General features: G+C 44.8%; 1 protein-coding gene across 1 annotated transcript in view; it reads left to right on the top strand.

The window, feature by feature from the left end:
* The window catches only part of galnt9 (polypeptide N-acetylgalactosaminyltransferase 9), a 249913-nt gene that overhangs the window by 78818 nt on the left and 159265 nt on the right, over nt 1-11830 (top strand).

Genomic DNA, 11830 nt, shown 5'->3' with positions numbered 1-11830 from the left:
CCTTCCTGATGGCAAAAGCGAGAAGAGAGCGTGATCTGAGTGGCGGAGGTTCCTGATGATAGGCGCTGCTTTCCTGCATTTACGTTTCATGTAGATGCTTTTCCCATGACGGACTGAGCCATATTCACTACTTTTTGTAGGATTTTCCATTCAAGGGCACTGGTGCTTCCACACCAGACTGTGATGTAGCCATTCAATGTACTCTGCACAACATGTCAATAGAAACTGGAATTTTCCTTTCTATAACATTAATATAAACTGCAGCTCTGTTTTCAGGCCATGTAAAAATTCCTGTTCAGAGCAATGGTTTCTCTACACAGCTATAAAAATAAATTAGAGGGAACTTTGGTAGCTCATTGTTAATAAGCCGTTGGCCCTCTGAACGCTGATGCCATTTAACCAAAACATTTTACTTCCGCTGATGTGCCTGTCATTTGATTTGACTGTCTGACATCATTTACTCGTGTTGTGAGTTGTGGTTTGTGTTTGTTTGATGTACGGTACAAAAATAAGCATTTAAAGAGCCATGTGGTTTTCAGGCTGTGTGCAAATTTCCTGCTCGGAGCAATGGTCGGTCCTGTAATTAGAGGGGATGTTGGTCTTCACCTTCCTGTGAACTACAGAGTCAGTCAGCTCCAAAATGGGCACAACACTCCCCACCATCAAGGACTTCTTCAAGAGGCAGTGCCCCAACAAGGACCCTCCCCATCCAGGACATGCCCTCTTCTGGACACTGCCGTTACAGGAGTCTGGAGACACACACTTAAAAAGTCTCGACTCTACCCATGAAGACAGAGAGGGGCACAGATTTGACTGGGCGTCAGTGAAAGTCAATGGCGTAGCATAGAAGAGAATTCCTAGAAGCACGGTGTTCTGCCAATATTTCTGTAAACAGACACGTAGACCTCAATCCTATTAATGAGCCAATGCAGGCAAAATCTCAGACTACAACACACGAAGTTCACCCCACAGCTAATCAGCGACAAGACTTCCTCCCTGCATCACAAATGAGTTTCTGTAATGACGACCAATCAGCTGATTGATAGGTATACGAAGGCCAAGCACACAGAGGACACACCGCAATCAACAGCGCACTGATGATGTCTTCTTGCATGGTGACGAAATGCTTGCGATTGCTAAGATTGGAGAACAACTTAACTCAATCATTCAGGGACTGCTTCTTCCCCTCCCCATAAGATGTCTGAACTTTCCAGGAAACCAAGGCCTTGCTATTCTCTTTTTTTCTTGTGCTATTGCTTTAATTTGTAAATTGGTGGCATCCGTCGGTCTCGAGAGACCATGGATCTGCGCCTGGAGTTTCCAGGGCGCAGGGCTGGGCAGAGTTGTATGGGAGACCGGCAGTTGCCCAAGCTGCAGGCCTTCCCCTCTCCACGCCACCGATGTTGTCCAAGGGAAGGGCACTAGGACCCAAGCAGCTTGGCACCGGTGACGTCGCAGAGCAATGTGTTGTTAAGTGCCTTGCTCAAGGACACAAACACGCTGCCTCACCTGAGGCTCGAACCAGTGACCTTCAGGTTACTAGTCTGATGCCTTGCCCACCAGGCCATGTGCCTGTTAATTTGTAATTTAAAGTAATTTTCATGTCTTTGCATTGTACTGCTGTTGCAAAGCAACAAATTTTACAACGTAAGGATTTGATTGCCGTTTGGAAGGCTGCTGTCAGAGTAATGTGGATGAACCGGCCAACGAAGCCTCCTCCATCCCCTCTGGCAACAGCAGCCTCTATCTTGGAAGGCCACTTTGAGTTTCCATGGCAACAAGGTGCTCAGGCCCAGGTAATGAGGATGTGGAACTGGCAAATGGTTCGTGCACTTGGCAATGGATGAAAGTTCAGAGCTTACCTGTGGGAGAACTCTCTGAGAAAAGGCTGTCCTGAAACGTCTGGGTTAACAAAGCTTAGTTGTTACAGCATTGGAACTAATTTATTCCAGAATAATTACACCTCGTTGTTATACATCTCCAAGAGACTTGATCAATACCCCTGAATGATATTGCAAAGCTCATTTGCAGAGCAGAGATGTTTGTGCAGGGAGAGGTACTGGGTTTGTTGGTTATTGAGCAGTCTTTGAAGGCTCAATAATTACGACTCTATTTTAATTAGCTCCTGGGAGATAAAGTGGTTAGCACCAAAAGAGGAAGTGTCTGCACTTCTGTCTCAAACAAGAGAAAATCTGCAGATGCTGGAAATCGAACCAACACACACAAAGTACTGGAGGAATTCAGCAGGTCAGGCAGTATCCAAGGAAACGAGTAAACAATTGATGATTTGGGCTGAGACCCTTTATCAGGTCCCGTTGGAGGGTCTTGCCCCGAAACGTTGACTGTTTATTCTGTTTATTTTACTTCAGTTGTGATTGTGATTCAGTTGACTGTTTACTTCAGTTGTGATTGTGATTCAGTTGACTGTTTACTTCAGTTGTGATTTTTATATTATCATGTGACCTCTTGAGGCCAATTAAAGTTCAAAGTAAATTTATTATCAAAGTACATGTACGTCACCACGTACAGCCCTGAGATTCATTTTCTTGTGGGCATACTGAACAAATCTATAGAATAATAACCATAATAGAATTAATGAAATACTGCACCAACTTGGGTGTTCAAAGGACAACAAACTGTGCAAATACAAAAAGCAAGAAATAATAATAATAAGTAAACAAGCAATAAATATGAAAAACATAAAATAAAAGTCTTAGAAAGTGAGTCCATTGGTTGTGGGAACATTTCAATGATGGGCCAAGTGAAGGTCAAGTCAAGTCACTTTTATTGTCATTTCGACCATAACTGCTGCTACAGTACATAGTAAAAATGAGATAGCGTTTTTCAGGACCATGGTGTTACATGACACAGTACAAAAACTAGACTAAACTACATTAAAAAAAAACAGCACAGAGAAAGCTACACTAGACTACAGACCTACCCAGGACTGCGTAAAGTGCACAAAAACAGTGCAGGCATTACAATAAATAATAAACAGGACAGTAGGGCAAGGTGTCAGTCCAGGCTTCGGGTATTGAGGAGTCTGATAGCTTGGGGAAAGAAACTGTTATATAGTCTGGTCGTGGGAGCCTGAATGAGGGGTGCATGGGGTCCTTCATACGATCTGTTCTCCCTCCTGCCGTCTGGGAAAAGGCTCCGAAGCATTCGGGCTCTCACGACCAGACTATATAACAGTTTCTTTCCCCAAGCTATCAGACTCCTCAATACCCGAAGCCTGGACTGACACCTTGCCCCACTGTCCTGTTTATTATTTACTGTAATGCCTGCACTGTTTTTGTGCACTTTATGCAGTCCTGTGTAGGTCTGTAGTCTCGTGTAGCTTTCTCTATGTTTTTTTTTACGTAGTTCAGTCTAGTTTTTGTACTGTGTCATGTAACACCATGGTCCTGAAAAAAGTTGTCTCATTTTTACTATGTACTGTACCAGCAGTTATGGTCAAAATGGAAAGGAGAAGGTCGTGTTGGGTCAAGTGACGTTGAGTGAAAGTATCCCCTCTGGTTCAAGAGCCTGGTGGTTGAGGGGTAATAACTGTTCCTTGAACCTGGTGGTGTGGGTTCTGAGGCTCCTGTACCTCCTTCCTGATGGTGAGTGGTAATAACTGTCCTTGAACCTGTGGTGTGGGTTCTGAGGCTCCTGTACCTCCTTTCTGATAGCAGTAGTGAGAAGACAGCATGGCCTGTTTGGAGAGGGTCTTTGATACTGGATGCTGCTTTCCTGTGACAACGTCTTGTGTAGATGTGTTCATTGATGGACTGGGCCATGCCCATTACTTTTTGTGGGATCCATGACAACCATGGTGAATTCACTCAGATCCACAGACGAGTCCTCGAACACGGCCCAGTCCATTGACTCGAAACAATCCCGTAGCCGCTCGTCTGCCTCCTGCGACCACCTGTTTGCTGTCCCTATCTCTGGAACTTTGTTCTTTAGCCTCTGCCTGTGTGCAGCTAGGAGGAGGACAGCCCAGTGATCTGATTTACCGAATGCGGCCTGAGCACGGAACAGTAGGCATGCCTTCTCTCTGTATAACAGCGGTCTGGTGTGCTGGGACCTCTGGTGCCTCAGGTTATATGCTGATGATAAATGGACAGGGATTTCTTCGGATAAGGCTGTTTGAAGTCCCAGACTACGATTTGAAAAGTGTCAGGATGGACTGTTTCTTGTTTGGAGATGGCATCATGCAGGATCTCAGCTGCTTGATTAGAGTTGGCTGGTGGCATGCAAACTGCGGAGGAGAACTCCCTAGGCAAATAGAACAGACGTTGCTGAAAAGTAGGGAATGGAGCAGATGAACGGATAAGTCTTTGGAATGTAGGAGGAGCCCGGAGCACCCGGAGGAAACCGCGCAGTCACGGAGCGAATGAGCGCTTTCCTTACCGACAGCGGTGGAACTGAACCTGGATTGCTGACGTTAGCTGCCACATCACCGCAGTTTGTACAAACTCAGAGTGTGTACGTTCTCCCCGTGACCGCGCGGGTTTCCTCCCGGGTTAATTGTCATTGTAAATTGTCCTGTGATTAGGCTCAGATTAAATCGGGGAATTGCTGAGCAACGTGGCTCAAAGGGCCTATTCTATGCTCGATCAAATACGTAAATAAATGCCACGCCGCCCAATCGATGGATCAGTTTGATTTTCCCGCCAGGTCTTCCCGGATGTGTATTGTTGGTGACAGCAGGTACCTGGCCTTACGAAGCCAGAGGCACTTGACCTGTCCAATTAATGAGCTCCATCATGGGCACTAGCCTTCGTAGTATCAAGGACCGCTGCTTCAAAAAGGTGTCATCCATCATTAAGGACCCCATCACCCAGGACATGCCCTCTTCTCGCACCATCAGGAAGGAGGTACAGAAGCCTGGAGACTCTCAGGAACAGCGTTTTCCCCTCTGTCATCCGATTTCTGAATGGACAGTGAAGTCATGGACATTTCTTCACTACTTTTATTTATTTCCTTCTTTTTGCACTACTTATTTAACTATTTAATTTATCTGTATACTTACTGTAATTCAATGTTTTCCCTCTATTATTTAACGTATTGCATTGTACTGCTGCTGCAAAGGTAAAAAATGTTACGACAGATGCCGGTGATATTAAACCTGATTCTGATTCCCGTTCCCATACTCCTAGTTCTTACATTCTTATAGGAACAAGAACAGGCCATTCAACCCTTCCGAACTGTCCTATCTTTCAGTGGGAATATGACCTACTCTGCGTCTCACTAACAACCTCAGTGTGTACGTATGCATGGATATATTTGTCATCGAGTGACTATCGAATGCTATTCAGTATCGTTAAAAGTGTACTTGGGCATTCATCCGGGTAATGCGAGAGTGGTTGTCTGTGCCTTTAAGTGGAGATGGTGACATCATTACGCACACGCAGGATAGTGGGGAGACCATTTTCCTTTCTGCTGCTGGAGCCGGTGGGGCTTTGGAATTGAGATCACCCAGAGGTGCTAGGCATGGTGAGGAAAGATTTTCATGAGTAAAGAACTTGACGCTGGATAGCGTGGCTTGCAAAGTTCCTCACTGGCCAAGTAGAATTGCCACTACCGTATTAGTACCGTATTAGTTCTGTATTTGTTCTGTATTAGTTCCATATTAGTACTGTATTAGTTCCGTATCAGTACTGTATTAGTTCCGTATTAGTACTGTATTAGCACTGTATCAGTACCGTATTAGTACTGTATTAGTACCGTATTAGTACCGTATTGGTACTGTATTAGTTCCGTATCAGTACTGTATTAGTACCATATTAGTACTGTATTAGTTCCGTATCAGTACTGTATTAGTTCCGTATTAGTACTGTATTAGCACTGTATCAGTACCGTATTAGTACTGTATTAGTTCCGTATTAGTACTGTATTAGTTCCGTATTAGTTCCGTATCAGTACTGTATTAGTTCTGTATTAGTACTGTATTAGTACCGTATTAGTACCGTATTAGTACCGTATTAGTTCTGTATTAGTACTGTATTAGTACTGTATTAGTTCTGTATTAGTACTGTATTAGTACCGTATTAGTACCGTATTAGTACCGTATTAGTTCTGTATTAGTACTGTATTAGTACCGTATTAGTACCGTATTAGTACCGTATTAGTTCTGTATTAGTACTGTATTAGTACTGTATTAGTACCGTATTAGTTCTGTATTAGTACCGTATTAGTACCGTATTAGTACTGTATTAGTTCCGTATTAGTTCCGTATTAGTTCCGTATCAGTACTGTATTAGTGCTGTATCAGTATTGTATTAGTTCTGTATTAGTTCTGTATTAGTACTGTATTAGTTTTGTGTGATTTTCTTTGTATTTTTATACTGCATACGCAATTGGTCGAGACACAAGTGTGTGGATCGAAGGTTAAACGGAGATTGTAATGGCAGGTCCTGATTTGTAAAGTTGTTCATTTTGTTTTAAGACCCTCTTCTGGCACTTAAACATCTAAAACAGATAAAGGACTTAAAAACTGAAAAAGTATTGTTGTCCTGAGTGTGTACTTTTCCCCGGGCCACAACATTTGGTACCAGGAGTGGAGTTAATTCCAAGCCAGTTCAGAGGGTCTCTGATTGTTGTATGCAGTATAATCTACAATACCTAATACGGTAGTGGTGAAGACCGGACCGCGTTCCCGTCAGGCGGAAGGAGAGAGCACCTGTTGTCTCATGAAGACCGTGGTGGAGCCTCGGGACTGGGCCGGGACGTCAGGATGCAGAGCGGTGACATGGACCCAGGGAATGGCGGGCCGTGAAGCCATTGCGTTTGCAGCAAAGGACGGCAGCAACTCCTTCTGCAGGCTTGTGAAAACCTTAAAGATTTGAGCTTTCACTATGTCACACTCAGAGGAAAAACCTGTTGAACTTGATTTGAATGAACATATTAGGGAATTGTGTAGTAGGTATGATGAAGCCATGGCAACCATAGATACATTAAGCAAAAGGTCCTATGTATACGTCCCAAGGGAAAGACACATTGTTCCATTTACGGGGGATGTTGAGAAAGATGGGAGGTCTGTTGATGACTTTATTGAAGTACAACATGTACTTCATAGTAGAAATCAGTCTGACCGGGATCAGTATGACTTTGTCATGTCCCTGCTCAGGGTGCAGCCTTAGAGATAGATAGATAGATAGATAGATAGATAGATAGATAGATACTTTATTCATCCCCATGGGGAAATTCAACTTTTTTCCAATGTCCCATACACTTGTTGTAGCAAAACTAATTACATACAATACTTAACTCAGTAAAAAATATGATATGCATCTAAATCACTATCTCAAAAAGCATTAATAATAGCTTTTAAAAAGTTCTTAAGTCCTGGCGGTTGAATTGTAAAGCCTAATGGCATTGGGGAGTATTGACCTCTTCATCCTGTCTGAGGAGCATTGCATCGATAGCAACCTGTCGCTGAAACTGCTTCTCTGTCTCTGGATGGTGCTATGTAGAGGATGTTCAGAGTTATCCATAATTGACCGTAGCCTACTCAGCGCCCTTCGCTCTGCTACCGATGTTAAACTAGAGGAAGCACGTATGTGCAGTGATGTTGGGGAAGACTGGGCTGATGACTGTTCACCTATCTCAGGGAAGCGTTTAGGACAAGCGTAGCGCACTCCAGCAGTGGCATAGCTTCTACAGTCACAAACAGCATGAGGGTGAAGACGTAAGAGAGTTTTCACAGGCCCTAACCCAAGCTCTTAACTTGATACTGAAGCACTCCCCTGTGGCCATGACCAACGTGGTACTAAGTGATCAATTTACAGAGGGGATCAGGGATCTTTCCCTCAGAAGGGAGCTCCACAGATTCGTGCGGGACCACCCCGAGTCCTCAATGATAGAAGTGAGAGAGGAGGCTCGTCTGTGGCTCCTGAGCCCCTGGGAAACACAAAGTTTGGAAAGTCAGGGTGTAGCAGTAGCCAGGCACGGTGCTCGATTGTTAAAGCTCGGGAATCTGAGTCTGTCACTCTAGATAACGTCCTTAAAGTAGACGCAGAGCAGGGCAAAGCCCTTTGTGAATTGACTCAAGCAGTGAAAGATCTCACTGTACAGAGGGATTTTACACGCGCTACTAGCAGCAGACGTAATTTACAGCCTAGGTTCACAGAGGATGGGCAACCAATACGTTTCAAGTGTCAGGTGGGAGGGCATTTGGCCAAGAATTGCCCACAGAAGTGGGGTGCAAGGTAAGTGGAGTCTGCATCCTCCTGCCCTCAAGAGGTTGGGAGTCGGGCAATTCGGCGGAACCTCATAGATACGGAGGATGTGCCGCTATCCGTGACCAGTTACTGCAACACGCGATAGGAACATGTCCAGTTGCTGAGCTGGAAATATCAGGTGTCCCTGTCCGTTGTCTGTTGGACACAGGTAGTCAAGTAAGCACCCTGACTGAGCAGTTCTTTCGAGAACACTTGAATAGAGAGGACGAGGATATGTTGTCCACTGCTGGCTGGCTTAGGCTAACAGCTGCAAATGGTCTTGATATTCCTTACCTTGGGTATCTAGAGCTAGAGGTTCGAGCAATGGGCATGAAGATACCAAATTGTGGCTTTCTAGTAGTCAGGGATCCTGGTGGCACCGGACCACCTACCCCATGTATTGTAGGCATGAACATTATCAGCCAGTGTAGGCAACTTGTCTACGCAGAGTTTGACACCGCCCTAGAAGGGAAGCTGGATTCTGATCAGAGAGATGTTTGCCAGAAAGTGCAGATGCACACTACTGGAAAAAGAACAGTAGTCCGAGTATTGGGAAAAGATACCGAGCACATACCTGCTGGGTCTGTAATCACTGACAATACCCCTCTATCCCACTTGAAAACTGCCAAGTTGGGCGCAGTGGAGCAGAGATGGATCTCTCAGTTGTCAGGGTTTGACTTTGATGTCCAGTATCGTCCGGGTCGGAGCAATACTGTGGCTGATGCTCTCTCTAGGCAGCCATTTGCCGGGGAGCCTGAGCCTGTCTCAGAAGATGCGGTGTTTGATGGGTCTGTGGCGATCTGTAGTTTGATCAATCGCGGCACTGGTTACCGCTGGTCTTAACAGCTGTAGGGTTAAGCAGATTTGAGCCTGGGAAGCTGGTACTAGTGATGTAAGTGATCCGATGCAAGGGAACACTCCAGTGCTAGCTGAACACCAGGGCCGACTGAGGGATGCGCATGCCAGAGCTAAAGAATACTCTGAACAGAAGGCGGCAGAACGCATTGCCTGGCAGGAGGACAAAGTTCACTGTCCCAAAGTTGATGTGAATGCGCTGGTTTACTTGAGGAACAGACCGTTAGGCTGTAATAAGATCCAGGATGCTTGGAACCCAACCGTCTACAGGGTGGGAGAGGTACTGGGCAACACATACACTGTGGAAGCTTGGGAGGGTGGGCCCAGCGAGAGGGTGAACAGGGTAGACATCAGGCCCTGTGAGAACCATCCCACTCCAGCTCCCCAAAGGAGACTGCAAACTCCAGTAACTCAGGCCAGCTCACCCCTGGGGCAGGAATCAGATTCTGAGGGTTCAGAAACTGGTGTGATAGTGGTGAAAGATATGTCAGAACAGGGTGTACAGAGCCTTGACCCTAGCCTAGACAGCATATCTTCTGAAAACGTGACACCTGCTGGGCCTGAGACTGGGGAGCCGATGACTGCTAATGCAGGGGTGGAGGTCAGTAGCCCTCCTGGGGAAGCACCCCGCAGGAGTAAATGCTGGACAACACCCTAGCCCACATCGCGAACCAAGGTCAGTCCTTGCTGAGACCTCCATAAGTCCGGCAGCGTGTCTGAGATACTGGCCGGACTCAGTTCAGTTCTCTTTAGAGAAGCAGTTAAGGAGTTTAAAAGTACCCTTGTAGTGAGCGAGTAATCGAGGACGATTACTTGAATGCAGGGGAGAATGTAACCCGGTGACTATCGAATGCTATTCAGTATCGTTAAAAGTGTACTTGGGCATTCATCCGGGTAATACGAGAGTGGTTGTCTGTGCCTTTAAGTGGAGATGGTGACATCATTACGCACACGCGGGATAGTGGGGAGACCATTTTCCTTTCTGCTGCAGGAACTGGTGGGGCTTTAGAATTCAGTTCCCCCAGAGGTGCTAGGCATGGTGAAGGAAGATTTTCACGAGTAAAGAACTCGACACTGGATAGCGTGGCTTGCAAAGTTCCTCACTGGCCAAGTAGAATTGCCACTACCGTATTAGTACCATATTAGTTCTGTATTAGTACTGTATTAGTTCTGTATTAGTTCTGTATTAGTACCGTATTAGTACTGTATTAGTTCTGTATTAGTACAGTATTAGGACCGTATTAGTATTGTATTAGTTCTGTATTAGTACAGTATTAGGACCGTATTAGTATTGTATTAGTACTGTATTAGTTCTGTATTAGTTCTGTATTAGTACTGTATTAGTTCTGTATTAGTTCTGTATTAATTCTGTATTAGTACAGTATTAGGACCGTATTAGTATTGTATTAGTACTGTATTAGTTCTGTATTAGTTCTGTATTAGTACCGTATTAGTACTGTATTAGTACTGCATTAGTTCTGTATTAGTACTGTATTAGTTCTGTATTAGTACCGTATTAGTACTGTATTAGTACTGTATTAGTTCTGTATTAGTACAGTATTAGGACCGTATTAGTATTGTATTAGTACAGTATTAGTACCGTATTAGTACCGTATTAGCATTGTATTAGTCCCATATTAGTACCATATTAGTTCTGTATTAGTACCGTATTAGTCCCGTATTAGTACTGTATTAGTATTGTATTAGTACTGTATTAGTACCGTATTAGTCCCGTATTAGTACTGTATTAGTACTGTATTAGTACTGTATTAGTTCTGTATTAGTACAGTATTAGGACCGTATTAGTATTGTATTAGTACAGTATTAGTACCGTATTAGTACCGTATTAGCATTGTATTAGTACCGTATTAGTACCGTATTAGTACTGTATTAATTCTGTATTAGTTCTGTATTAGGACTGTATTAGTTTTGTGTGATTTTCTTTGTATTTTTACACTGCATACGCAATTGGTCGAGACACAAGTGTGTGGATCGACGGTTAAACGGAGATTGTAACGGCAGGTCCTGTTTGTAAAGTCATTCGTTTTGTTTTAAGACCCTCTTCTAGCACTCAAACATCTAAAACAGATAAAGGAATTAAAACCCGAAAAAGTAGTTGATGTCCTGAGTGTGTACCTTTCCCTGGGCCACAACATATTTGTTTGATCAAATCTGAGATGGGACTTTGGGCCGACCTCACAGTGTGTGTGGGGTCACGGGACAATGAGAAGTGGCAAGGCTTCATCCAAGAGACTCTGCAGATGCTGGAAATCCAGAGCAACCCACACAAAATGCCAGGGGAACTCTGCAGGTCAGGCAGCATCTTTAGAAATGAATAAACAGTCGGTATTTCAGACCGAGACCCTTCATCAGGACTGGAGAGGAAGGGGGAAGAAGCTAGAATAAGAAGATAGGGAGAGGGGAAGGAGGACAAGTTAGAGGGTGATGAGTGAAACCAGGTGGGTGGGGAGGGGAGGATGAGGCAAGAGCTGGGAGGTGATAGGCGGAAGAGGCAAAGTGGAGACGGAGGAATCTGGGGGAAAGGGAGGGGGAGGGAGGTGGATGTTCGGGGACCGTGGATTTCAGTCCAACAGCTGATGCATGAGTGGAGATTTGTGGGTAAGAATGTGTCTGCAAGAGCGAATGTGTGCTAGCCTTCAGCTGAATTTGAGAACTCGGCAGGAATGGCTGTTGGAGCGCTGGTGAGGCTGCCGTAATGAAGGTTGTCGAGGACAATGCAAATGGAATTTGAAAGGACGGGGTGG

Source organism: Hemitrygon akajei, chromosome 7 (assembly GCF_048418815.1).
Source record: "Hemitrygon akajei chromosome 7, sHemAka1.3, whole genome shotgun sequence".
In the NCBI taxonomy this organism is placed as follows: domain Eukaryota; kingdom Metazoa; phylum Chordata; class Chondrichthyes; order Myliobatiformes; family Dasyatidae; genus Hemitrygon; species Hemitrygon akajei.
This window is presented reverse-complemented; position numbering and strand designations above follow the sequence as displayed.